The 12,815-nt window shown below is 38.0% G+C and overlaps 1 protein-coding gene across 8 annotated transcripts in view; it reads left to right on the top strand.

The window, feature by feature from the left end:
- The window catches only part of NCKAP5 (NCK associated protein 5), a 381,602-nt gene that overhangs the window by 274,041 nt on the left and 94,746 nt on the right, over positions 1 to 12,815 (top strand). The gene's annotated exons all lie outside the window — the stretch shown is intronic.

Here is a 12,815-nt window from a genome sequence, read left to right as displayed (position 1 = left end):
TTAGGGGCACTGTGCTGAATTCTAGTCTGTAAGGGTTGGCTTCTGTGTTGGGAAATGCTTAACTACACATGTGAAATCGGTATGATTAACATATTCTTGAAATTCAATATTCACTGGCTTTATTATGCAGCTAATTTGATAGTCCACAGCAGAAAATACCCAAACGATTATTTTTAAGTCTGCTTAATCTGTCATGGTGACAAGCACAGATTTTAAGATTAGTTATAAATACATAGAGAGGATAGATAAATCAAATGTGGAATAGTCTGACATTGGTCCATTATGCATGGAACTGATTTTTGCTGATGGTTCTGTAGATACCTGATTATCTTGAAGTGTTAAATTTCAGTGTATAGTCAAAAAAGCTACACATGGATGCATTACAGCCTCATGTGCATGGATGTGGATAGCTACATGCACATTTTAGTGTACATTGTCTGTTTCAGAAGCTATTAAATGTCAAGGAGAGTTTTGTTTATTTATAAGGACAATCTTCTTTTTTTCTGGTTTGGTTTTGGTTTTTTTATAAATTTTCACATATTGCCCACCTCTCCCAGTTAAGTTGCCTTTCCCCGTATGGGGTCAGATCCTCCCTTTTTTTTTCACCTTAGTCTGAGCACCATTCCTGTGCTTCCCACCTGGCAAAAGCAGGTCTGTGCCCCTGCTCTGCCCTTCAGGAAGGTGCAGTTCTCACCTCCCCACAGAGAAGGGAAGGTGATCTTCCCTTCCTGACCCCTGGGCCCATGTTTCCTGTGCAGGTGGAGATGTGGTCACCGTGCCTGGCAGGGCTCCCCAGCTCCATCTGGGATCTACAGGCACATAATGCCATCTAGAGGGCAGAGCTTCTTCCCTTCCCACAGGAATACCTGGGATCCCTGCTGGCCTTCTTCCATCACCTGTGGTGACAGTGCTCTCCATCTTTGTGATTCATGGTTTTCCTATTCCTCTTCTGGGTATTTGTACTCAGAAAAGGCCAATACTTGGAAATTATTTAGAAGTGCTCAATTGGTGATTACAGCTCTTTCCCTTTAATAAGCCTCCAGGTTTCTTTCTTGTCCTAGTCAAATGAGCTGTTCATCCAGAAATACCCTTCTGATTTTGTGTTCTGGGTCTTAACATTTAAATTATTCAGGAAAATGTTATTTTAAATTGAGGAACAAAGTAAGACCTGAATATTTCATTCAGCATTTTATTAAACTCTAAGAAGTACTTACACAATTGGCTACTTTGCTAGACAAAATCCTCTGTAAAGTTATAGCAGCAACAGTTTCAGATCTGCTGAGAAATGGGTGTGAGGGTCATGCATTATGTGAGACTGCTGTGTTTAAACAGGAGTTTAAGTATTTTCTTCTATTGCATCTCTCCTGCTGCAAGACTTGGTTAGCATTTCTCTTAACAGTTAATGTTAATCTGGAAATGAGCGGAGGCTTCTCAGCATTGAGGTCAGGGGGCTGAAACAGCTGATGTTTCTCCTTAATTGCCTCCAATAGCTCCTCCTTTTTCATCTTTTGAACCTTACAGAGTTTGCCCATTCAGACCTTAGATGTGTCAGAGAAAAGTCTCTTGCACCCTCCTTGGTAATTTCCTTCAGTTTTATTTGATGTCATTATACTTCAGCTGCTGTTACCAGTAGTGACCATTATAATATTCTTTTTATTGAGTAACCATGAATGTGCTTTCTGTAAGTTAAGTCTGATCTGTATCTCATAAAAAGGATTTTGTAACACATTGTAGTGTCTCCCCAGTGCTGTGCAGAGATTACTGTTACACACATACATGCATAAATTTGATTCAATTAAGGTAGGAGGTGTGAAACAGAGAAAAAGGCTCTATTGCAAGCTTTATAAACAGCATCTTCTTTTTATATAATGCCCTGCCATGCAAAGTAGTTCAGGTAGCAGAAGCAGTGTAATTGCATGGAGCAGCTTTCATTTCAGCTAATTAACTCTTCCTGAGACCCAGAGTATTGGCCCCAGAAGAGCAATGCAGGAGCAACCTGAGCCAGCTTTAGCAGATCTTTGCAGTGTTGACATAACTTCACTTTTAGGGAAACAGTCTTCCTCTTGGCTCCTCTTGCTGTGGCACAATATAGGTTTTTTCCATTCCAGTGATGGTTGTCTTTTTACTCTTTTTCTCAAATATTTTGCCCTTTGTAGTGACCTCAGGGTAACTATTCAAAATTTTACCCATTTAGATGAGTAAAAATAGGTATTAGCTCATTGTAAAAAAAAGCTTTGCTAGTATTAGGCTAAACCTGTACTTTTCACAAAGACATTGAATAGAAATAAGAGATGAGAATTGCTTCTCTTTTTTGAGCAAGTGATTTGCCTCGCTGGTGACATCTGCCAGGCAGGAATATTTCCCAATTGCAGGCCAATCTGACAGAGCAGTAATGTGATCAGTTCTAGGTATATCTGACATTGCACAGTATTTCATACATCGATTTATTTTTGTTCTTTTCTCTGCATTTTTCCTTTAGGCCAATTGATTAATCACTGATCCTGCTCTTGAACAGGAGCTTAGAATAATATAGCAGCAACGTTTCCTCATCTTTGATACTAATGTTATTTTATTTGGCTATCAAATTTAGACAAGTGAAGGTGGGTGCAGTTCCAGTGGCTGCACTTGAGCTGTGTTTAATTATGTGTGATGTGAATTTGGCTCATTCTGCAGATCAGGGCTGCTGCTGCTGTGCTGTTCACACCTGAGCTTCTTACTGGGGCACCCCTGAACCCCATCACCTTTGACCTGAAGTGTGTGCCATATGAGACTGCAATTTTCAGCCAAATCTTGTTTTTTTAAGGACTTCTGATTTGCCACATTCTCCCAAAATTGTGGTCTAAGGCATTTCTTGGACCTCCTAGAATTTATTTTGCCCACAAATGCAAGTATGAAGAACAAAATCTGAGACAAATTTTATATGCTGAAGAGCAAGGTTAAGTTAATAATTGAGAAAGAGTTTAATATAACACAGTGGCACTTAGTAATATACAATTACAATGGAATTTGATTCCATATAGCTGGCTTGAATGTATATATTTCTGTACAGGTTTTTTGTTTTCTGTTTTCATAATGTACAAAGCTATAAAAATATCCAAGCAGAAAAACTGCACTGGCACATCTCTCTTGTGTGCAGGGAAAAGTTCCCAACAGGCTTCTCTTTTTTTTTTTTTTTTGTATTGTTGGATACATTTTTGTCCTGGCAGTGGAATTCCTTAGGGCTTCCTTATTAATATTAGAATATATCCTGTTATAATTGTGTGTGCCTTGGGAATGGTGTAACAGGAGCAGATCTTCAGACTCGTGCTGTGTACATTTTTGGGGAGTCACTCTGACTCCAGGAGAGCCCAGCAGCAGCTGCAGTTCCTGTTCCCATTTCCTGTAGGAGAAACCCATCCATTGGATCCAAGGCCACACCACGGTGTGAGCTGTAGCCTGGTCAGTGTGATGATAAGAAAAATCACTGGAGATGAGGACACCCACAGCTCATCCAAGCCAAAAAGCCAATGTGGATGGCCTGATGTCAGCCAGCTCAGTAGGAGACATTTCCTATAACTAGTTAGGGTCACAGTTTGATGCTGTCACATCACACAGTTTCCAAGGGGTCCTTATCCCATCTTCTGTAAGTGAGCACAGTCTGCATAGGGCAGAAAAAAAACCCAAAAAAACAATAAAAACCCTGTACTCTGCTGAATCTTTTAAAAGACAGAATTTGAGGCCTGAGCTCTTGTTCTTCCAGGCCAAATACAGCTACTCTGCAAATTCACTCTAAAAGATGAAAAATGAAATGAATCAGAACTTTCAATTTAACAAATGTCAGTGCAGAAGCCACGTGTTGCTGTGTGGAGCAAGGGGCATTGCCCAATTCTTGCTGTGTGCCTCTGAGAACAAAAGAGAGAAATGTTCCAAGCTCTCAGGAGAAACAGGGTGATGTTTGCAAATAGAGTTTCATTTCAGCTAGCAAGAAATGAGCAGTAATTTTGTGATTCAGTTATTAGGAGCTGGCTAGTGGCTACAAAACAATTGCTGCATGTGCTGTGGCATTTGATGCTCTCCACAGCACAGCACCAATGCCTGTCCTGCTCCACTTGGCTTCACAGCTCCTTAGCTGGGAGGGACAGAAATAACTGAAGCCATCAAGAGAAGTTCATTCTGAAATACCTGGGGAGGTTGACTTATGGGTGACTTCTGATGGAGAGTGTGGAATTGCAGGAAACATTGCCTTCAGGAATAACTCAGTGCTCCCATGTAGTTAAAACAGAAAAACTTCTTATAAATTTATGTGGGGAACTGTGAAACAGGTGACATTAATAGCTTATTGTGGTGGAGAGCTTTTAACTTGAAGTCTTTAAAGGGAGAAAGTAAAATGATTCAGCATAGGAGGAGGAAAAGAATATATTTTGTTTAAAAATACTTTGTGGCAGTATCAATTACATCATCACATAATTTTTAAATCTATTGCATAGTACAACAAAGGAAAGCCATTATTTTTCTTGGGATTCAAATTAAAAGAAGCTCAAGGGACGTTTTTTAAAGTGGAAAACCTGTTGTATATTATTTTTTACATTTCAGAAAAACTCATAGATGTTTCTTTGGTAAAAGAAAAAAAAAAAAAAAGAAAAGAAAAAGATTTTCCCATTTGCATAGCAGAGAACTGGTATGAGTTTCCCATCACCCAACCAGTGAATGTGACATTCAAGAAAATGGAATCAGTGTTTTCCAGACTGTCAGTTTAAATCATTTCATTTCATAATTTCATGATGTTTGAACTAAATAATGGAACTTAGGATAAATAATTAGGAAAAAATATTTCTTGATAAATATTCAACATCCACTTTCTCTGAAGTCAGAGCAAAACATCTGTTGTTTTACCTTCCAGTGAGATCCAAAATAATTGAGTGTGGGATAAATTTGTGTTGTAGGTTATGCATTAAATGAGGAGACAAAAAGCAGGAAGGCAGTAAAGTCTGAATATTTTGTTTCTATCATCAGCTCCCATGAGCAAACTCAATTGTAATTTCCTTGGGGGAGTGGAATGGATAAGTGGGGAGGTGGTTGGTGTTGCTGTCCCTTGAAGATGGTGCCAAATTGAGCTCCAGATTTTTACTGTTTACTATGATTTAATAGCAGCCCTTCAGTTCAGGTGCATTAAGCAGCCTGGAAGCACCAGTTCAGGCATTACAGCAATTTTTTTCGCGCTGACCTGTGAAATTATATTTTATTTTCAGTCCAGTGTTATTAGGAAAAAAACAGAAAAGCTACTTTAGAGGAGAAGAGCTGTTCTTGATAGATAGAATTTCTAGAAATTAAAAAAAAAAACCTGAATGTAATGTATGTAATCCTTGTCTTCCTGATACTTAATTTCAAGGTTTTCTACCTGTGAAGGCATTTTGTCCCCTGGTCTTTTTTTTTTTTTCATATCCACTTCCAAGTGCCAAGAATGAGCAGTAGTATTTCCATATTTTCTCTGAATGTCTCAGAGACAAGAGGGGGAAAATTAAGAAGTGTTTCTGCTGGGATGAAGTGGCCCAAACATTAATTTTCATACACAGATCTGAAATGCCCTATTCTTTTCAACCTCCCCATTAGATGAACCTTGAAGCTTTGTGTGCTACTCAGGTGTGGATAATGAAATCACAGCAAGTACAAAACTGTCACAGTGTCAGCGAGCTCATGGTCAAAATTGCCCAGCTTTGAAGGATAACTCATTTACAGTAAATTCTGAAGTGCTCTCTATTATTGCTTGAAAAACTGTCTTAAAATGCATTAATTTTCTTCAAGATCTGAAAGTTTTTTTAAAAAATGAAAAATAAAAACTACCTTTAGAAAACTCTTTTTAAAGGTTGCCATATGTACAATCTCAGAAGGATTCAACCCAAAATTTAGCTACTGGTTTCAGTGTCACTCCTAAATTTGATAAGTCTTCTCCAAAATGCTTCCTTGCAGAGCAAAGCAAATATTTTCTTTAAAAATGACTGCACCAACAGTTTTTTATTGAGCTTCAGCACTGGGTTAACAGATAGTCAATGGTTTTCAACTAATCTTTACTAATTTCAAATAATTACTGTTCCAAAGAGTTAGAATTTTGCTTGGCAAGAAAAATTGAAACAGATGCAACTGACCAAATCTGATATGATTGGCTCCTAGAAGAGTTTTCTATGCAAAGATCCTTAGGTATGTGTCACATACAAGTTGATATTAAACACAAAATGCCATTTTGGATTAATCAAGTCTTCACCACTTCCCTTTATCTGTCTGTGTTAATTGTAAGAATCTTAGTTTGACTTAGAATTTCAGGATCTCAGAGCTTTTTTCATGGACCAGGGATTTTTATTTCTTTGATAGAAGAAATAACTGCCTGTGAATATTACATGGGGAAGCACAGTAAGTCTGTCAGAGTGAAATGCACTCAGTTCTTAAGGAGAGCAATTCCAAAAGGTAACAAATCACTTAAAACAAGAAGGGAGGGGGGAAAAGAATGGGATGGGAATCTTGGTGAGGCTTTTGGCTCTCCATCCTTGTACTTCTATGCTTTATCAAGTGCACATGTGTTACATAGACAATGTCTTTTGGAAATACAGTTGTATGCTGGCTGTCTCTGCTTCTTCAGATCTCTTTGACTCCTCATGCTCAAAAAATGTTTTATATGGGATCATTTGGAAAAAATCTTTTTGGGGAAAAGAAGGCATCCTTCATAATTTTAACCCATTTGTACAAAGGCCTGTATTGACAGTGCTTTGCCAGTGGAAATGTTGAGAGTCTATTATTATCTCTGTAAATACTGGTAGAATTTGCTGTTTTCTACCATTTGCATGCAGGTAAACATACAACTCTATTATTGATATATCTGTTAGCAGTAGCCTAGGTGATTATTTGCTTGAAGATAAGCCTGTGCTTATAATGCAGTCTGTTTTGCTAGATCTATTCCCAACCTTCTTAAAATGTCAACTCCAAACATTTCTATGGTGTCAGAAGGGAAAATGTTGAAGGTTTTAAAGGCTTGTCATTTTTAGTTACTTTAGAGTTAATCAAAAGGATAAAAAGACAAATATTGCCATTCTTGAACCAGTTGAAAATGTTCAGCCCCAGATTCTGGGGGAAAAAAAAACAAAAAAGCAAAAACCAGGTATTTCACAGAGGAATTCCCAGGAATATGAGTTTTGCTTTAGTCATTTTTAGAACACAGTCTCATCAGCAGTGTATGAATCTCATTTGGTTCTGGTTTGTTGGATTTGAATCCTGAAGTTTGTACATTTATCCAACATAAGTAAATTTGGAGGAATAAATTCCAGTTGCACTCTTCTTTCCAAAGGTAGGCTTCCTCATTTAGGCTGGACACCCATTGTTTCATCTGGTGTGAGCTGGGAAATGCTCAGCAGACAGGAAAAGCTTTCTGTGGTTATGAGCCCCATCCAGAACTGTGGGTGGGAGTCTCTCCTTGCAAACTGCTAAAAATCTGAATAAATGAGCAAGTTCTGTGTTCTGATCTTTGACAGTGTGAAATCAACACAAATTTTAAAACTGTTACATAATTTCTGCTGTAAGTTCATGTTTAAATACATGAATCTGCTCATCAATAATTAATTGGTTAGGCATCATAGGAAGCTGCACAGACCTTGGGCTGCTTTTTGTTCACAACATTTAAACCCAAGGGGTTTTTTGTAACCTTAAGTGGTTCTTTTCCTGATGTTGAATAAATATCTTCTGATTTCTAGCATACATCAGAAGGTTGTACTGCTTTCTGTGAGTCTGCAAACCCATGGGCAGCACAGCTATAGCAGAGCATGTCCTGGGAGATACACTGCTTTTGAGATTTAATATAGTCTTGTAACAGTAAAAAATTTTAAAAAAACATTGTTGAAGCTGTGAATTGCAAGAATGATCCCCACCAGTGCTGCCCAATAAGGGCCTTTTTATAGACAGAATTATAATTGACACTTGCATGGTTCTGTGTTTATTATTTAACGTTGCATATGTATTCCTTCCATGCCATGTTTTAAGTGAATGGAAATTAAGCACTGGCTGAGTACTTCAGATAAAATATGTCAAATGTTTTAAGTGGGGTTAAATATAACAGGCCATTAAAAAATAAACCAGAAAATGATACTGCTGAGAAGGCTAAGTGTTTTGAAGCAAGGGTGAGAAGCTTGGCTGTCATCATATCATTGATTTGTTCTTTTTGGTGTTTTGCTTCTTTTCTCCCATCTCCATGATCCAGAAGAAATAGTTAAGGCTGGGACATTTAAATAAAAAAGCACTTTATTTAAGTACTTTTCCACTAAATTCACTGATAATTTCATCAGTAGGTAGCACTGCCCAGTGTCAGTGTCTGGAGGCTGTAGGGCCAGGGAGCAGAGCTGTTCAGCAGGAGATGCTCCATGGCTGCCCAAGCTTTCATCTGTTGTGGAAAATGTGTAAAGGACAAGGTGGAAACATCCAAATGTTGACAGGTGGCCTTGAGGTGCAGTTCTCATTTTACTCCCAGCAAAGAGTAAAATGAGTTGTCTTTACTAATATAAAAGGCTCTGGAAGGTGGCCAGTGGAAATGCTTTTATAGTGCTAGAATTAAATTAAAGCTTTTGTTGCTACAATTACATTGATTTAAAAGCAAAAATGCAATTTTCAGCTCTTCTGACCAGCATAAGTATGGTGTTAAACTTTTCTCTGACAATTTGTTGGATTAGTCTTTCAAAGGACAAATTCTCTGCATAGCAGGGACAGAAAAATGCAAAAAGTTCCCTGTGACCAAAGACACAGAGGTGGTTCAGGTGGTAAACTCCTCCTAGAACAGCAGCTTAACAAAAATGCTCCAAGGACCTAAGGAAAAAATGCAACAGCATCACTTCTTACTGTGCCAACAACAGGGTTTGACCCCTCATGTGCTGTAGGAAGCTGTGACCACAGAAGTATACAAAATCAGAGGCTGAAAGCAGGAAAAAATTCCTGAGTACATTTGAAGTGCTTGGACAGCTCTTAATACACTGCAGTGGGCATGACAAATGAATGTCTGTGTAAATCAATAAAGCTTTCTATAAATGGACAAATGGTTTAGAGTGAATAACAAAGGAGTGCACATGGTAACTGTGGGGCAGCATTCTGCCAGGGATTTTAAAGTTCACTGTCATAACTTTGTTCCCCTTGACCTTTATTGATGATACCTTCAGAGCCTGCTGAGCTGCTAACTAGATGTGCAACCTTTAGACCTTCACCTCCTGCCCATGACTGGATGATCTTTAAAGGTCCTTTCTGATCCAAACCACCCTATGGTTCTGTGATCTCCTCTTCCCTTAGTGCAAAATGCATATCACTTCCTGATTTCTTCTTTCTTCCCCCTCCCATCCTTTTGTTTTGTCTCAATTCTGACAAAAGTTTGAGTAAGGAAAACAATATTGTACATAATTCCCTTTTAGTCATGCTTCTCTTTTATTTGTGCATTCTAGTAGAAAATTCGATTAATTTTAATAGTTAATTAATAGCTTTAATTAATTTCATTGTCATTATAAAAGTGCAGAGGATTGTCTGTTGAAGCATCAGGTGTGTGGCCTTTTATTATTTTTGAAACTGTGCAAAACAGGAGAAAATATCTATGGGAGAGAGAGAATTTAGCTGACCCAAAGAAGTTTTGTCATTACCAGGGCTATGTTTTTTTGTCCTGAGGAAGGAATTCAAATCAATTGACAAAGTCTCTGATAATGACTGTATGTTAGCAATGGTACCAATTCAAGGCAGCCTGTTTTGTTAAAGTGGTCTGAAGTTTTACCTTACAAACTCCATCTCACAATTCAGAACCATGTTGTCTTTAATTCAGGAAGTTGAAGGTGGCTTAGCATTATCCAAGTCATCTTTAAATTTTCCAATGTTGGGAGAGACTCTAGTGCAAAATACTTTCAAAATCAGATTTGGGAGGGATATCTATGTTGACATTTTAGGATCCTGTAATGATCCAAAAGCAGCAGGTACTGATGTTGCATTTAGTGGTAAGTGGTGCCACAGTTACTTTTGGCTGACTGAATGCTGCTGTCCTTTGTGAGCTGTCCCCCAAAAACCAATGTGTGTGCCTGAGGTGCTGGTGGCAGGCCCTGAGTGCTCCATCCTTGCTGGGCTGCATCACTTTTTGTGTTAGCAAGGCTGAGGGACAGAGAATGATTGTTCATTTCTATGTGTGACATGAAACATGCTTAAGTTCCTAGAGGACAGCCATGACTAAACTGGGAATCACTGCAGAAACCAGTGGCTATCTCAGAACGTGCTGCTCTCAGGACTCTCAGCTGCCTGCTCTCAGCAAGCTCAGCTCTCCCTGCACAGTCCCTGCCAGGTCATGGGTGGGATTAGAGCTGGGGTCAGCACTGTCACTGCCCCAGGGGCCTGCAAGGCTGCAAAAGCTTTCCAGCTGTGAGAATAGAGAGAGGCTCCTTCCTGCAGTTTAGCCCTCTCCAAGTGTGGCCTGAAAATAAAAATGGAAATTTAATAGCAGTTTCCTTCAAGGAGATGTACTCTGCTTAACTGGCAAAGGATGCCCAGAATATACAACACGAGAGGAAGGCAGATCCTTTGGAGAAAAAATTGAGCAGCCTTACAATAACATCAAAACCAGTGATTTCTGTTAAATAAATGAAGGTTTGGATTGGGAGGCAGAGTTTTGAGGCTGTAAGTGCTATTACAAATTTTCCAAATGAACACTTTTGGGGGAATGAGGATTATTATCATGTATTTGGTTGCACTGTATAGTGATTTAATATATCAAGTACTGGTTTTCTCATGTTGTGGGAACTGGCACAGATTCTAAAGCAAAGTCAGTCAAGTGTTCCTTTCTAGTCTAGTCCTTATTACAAAAATGCCAAATAAATAGGCATGATTTGCTTGGCAATCAAGAAGCACAAAAGTCAAGCTAACATTGACTGCCTTACATCCTTTCACTGCAATTTTAAAACCAGTGGTGTGAGAACAGGTTTTATTATACAGATGTTTCCACTGTGGATTGATAAGAGCTGAAATGTAGCATTTATTTATAATGCTGTCAGGTTTAGATTTCCTAATTTTGGTAGCCTGTTTGTTATGGAATAGCTTGCTGAAATCAGAGGTTCAGTGCACAGATCCAGGAAGATTTAACATTCCATTTTACAGCATTCCAAAGCATGGAGTGAGAGAAGCATGGGGAGCTCTCTGTATATTTCATATAGTACAAGGGTGTGCTGTAGTTCTTTTACAGATTTCTGTGTGTAAGCAGTCTGCCCAAACTATTTTAGGATAAAATCATACAATGTATTTTTATGTTAATAAAAATGAAAATTAAAAATAAAATCCATAAATATATCAATTAGTCTGTGCAGACTAATCCTTTAGTGATTGCTTCAGAACAGTAAGAATTTATTTTGGATGGCATTTTAGGGGGGTATACATAGAGAAAATGTCTGAAAATCTTTAACTCGGGAATATTTTTATGTAACAAACATCTCTTTATTTTATCAATCAATCTGCAAGAATACGTCTGTAAAATCAAACTGTGGCCTCTTCAGTCTGGAGGACTATTTACATTCCAGCTTCTGATTTTTTACTGCTGCTTTTTCAGCTTCTTCTTCTACTTTGCTCCTTCTGCTTCTGCCACTTTTTGCTGCCTCATCTCACAGTGCTCTCTGCAGGATCACCCATAGACTTTTTATAGCCTTATGTTGAACCCATCCATAGGTGACATTGTGAAAATATGATGCAGAGCATTTTACCACCTTTGCTGGCTTTAATTGTACCCTGGAGATAAAGCACAGATTCTCTACACTTGCTTATTTAGACTTTTAAATAAGTAAACTCTATATGCCCTTGTTTCTTACCACACTTTTACTCTTCAATCTCTTTCAAGATGCTGGCTAATAGTGTACATTTGCTTTTGCTTCCTAGCCTTGCTTTTATGATTCAGCTGAATTTGAAATGTTTATTAATGAATCAATTTAATAGACTTTGGGATTCTTATTTTGTTGATTCATTGACTTTTTTAACAAAGACAACGTGCATCTTTCACAGTCTTTCCATGCAGCACATTCCATTAATTTTCCTCTAAAACTGCAAATGTTAACTGTATTTATCACTGTTGTTTTGTGTAACCACAATTCCATTGAAACAGCACTTGTTTAAGTTTTATAGAGGAAGGTTAAAGTAATGCAAGTACTGTAAATTGCATAATAGTTGTAATTATGGAAAGGAATTGATTTTGGTGTTATGGTTATGTGATGGGAAGTTATGCATGGGAGGCAGAGAGATTTCTAGAGCCAGTTTTCACTCTCAGATTTTTATATATTTTGTTTTAGTTTCTCAGTCTCTAAGAGAAGACTAGTTGAAACTTGCTCTGATGAAACTGCATCACACTTTAGAGATTTTCCTCTTCCCATACTGTAGAAATTCTTAAAGTCAAATAGATATATAGAGAAAAATACTTTAGTTTACTGTGATTTACTTACCAGATTGTGCTATTTTTAAATTTTCACTCTGCAAAAATGTGAGCATAATGAAAACTAAAGACAGATGAAAGGCCCTATTGCACAGGAATCTTTATCAAATTTAAAATTACATATGTGGGAGAAAAAATCTGACTTCAAGACTACATTTAGATGCAGCAAAATATCTCTCACTCTTAAATAATCAAATTTTTTTGTGAGTAAAGACTATTAAATTTATCAGGGTCAGTTAAAGGATGTAAAAATTCACCAATTAGCTGTAGAATGACCTGTGCTTGTGGGGTTCCCCACTGCAGGGCCAGGCTTGAGAGGGGCTGCAACAGTTAAAAGTTGACATGATCTTGGCTTTTGCTTCCCTGTGGTAGTGGC

Source organism: Agelaius phoeniceus, chromosome 7 (assembly GCF_051311805.1).
Source record: "Agelaius phoeniceus isolate bAgePho1 chromosome 7, bAgePho1.hap1, whole genome shotgun sequence".
Lineage (NCBI taxonomy): Eukaryota > Metazoa > Chordata > Aves > Passeriformes > Icteridae > Agelaius > Agelaius phoeniceus.
Note: the sequence above shows the minus strand (reverse complement) of the source record. Positions and strands in the feature narration are given on the sequence as shown.